The sequence below is a fragment of the Phoca vitulina genome, unplaced genomic scaffold (genome assembly GCF_004348235.1).
Source record: "Phoca vitulina isolate PV1807 unplaced genomic scaffold, GSC_HSeal_1.0 scaffold18, whole genome shotgun sequence".
Classification (NCBI taxonomy): Eukaryota; Metazoa; Chordata; class Mammalia; order Carnivora; family Phocidae; genus Phoca; species Phoca vitulina.
Genome location: NW_022589721.1, coordinates 13,264,788 through 13,265,416, shown reverse-complemented (window position 1 = coordinate 13,265,416; position 629 = coordinate 13,264,788).

Here is a 629-nt window from a genome sequence, read left to right as displayed (position 1 = left end):
TAAAATTTTTTATAATTTCCATCTTTACAGTCATATTCCATCCCTTCATCATATCAACCCTTATTTTTGTACATATATAAGTTTTTCTTTCTTTAAAATTTTGGGAGGGACTTTCTTTTAACAGACCAAAATACACCCAAAATCTAGTGTGTGGCACTGATCTATAATCCAGCCTGATCATATTTGACCACATTCTGTTTTTGTTTTGTTTTGTTCTGCTTTTGTTTGTTTTTATCTTTATCTTTTTCTTTTTTCTTTTTTTCTTTCCTTTTCTTTTTTCTCTCTTTCCCTTTCTTTTCCCACTGCTTCAGGTCTTTTCTGATTTGTTTAGAGTATATTTTCTGGGGACGTTGTTACCCTGCTAGCATTTTGTTCTCTCATTAATCTATTCTCCTCTGCACAAAATGACAAGACGGAAAAAAATCACCTCAACAAAAAGAACAAGAGGTAGTACCGACTGCCAGGGACCTACTCAATACGGACATTAGTACGATGTCAGATCTAGAGTTCAGAATCATCACTTTAAAGATACTAGCTGGGCTTGAAAAAAACATGGAAGTTATTAGAGAAACCCTTTCTGGAGAAGTAAAAGAACTAAAATCGAACCAAGTAGAAATCAAAAAGGCTAT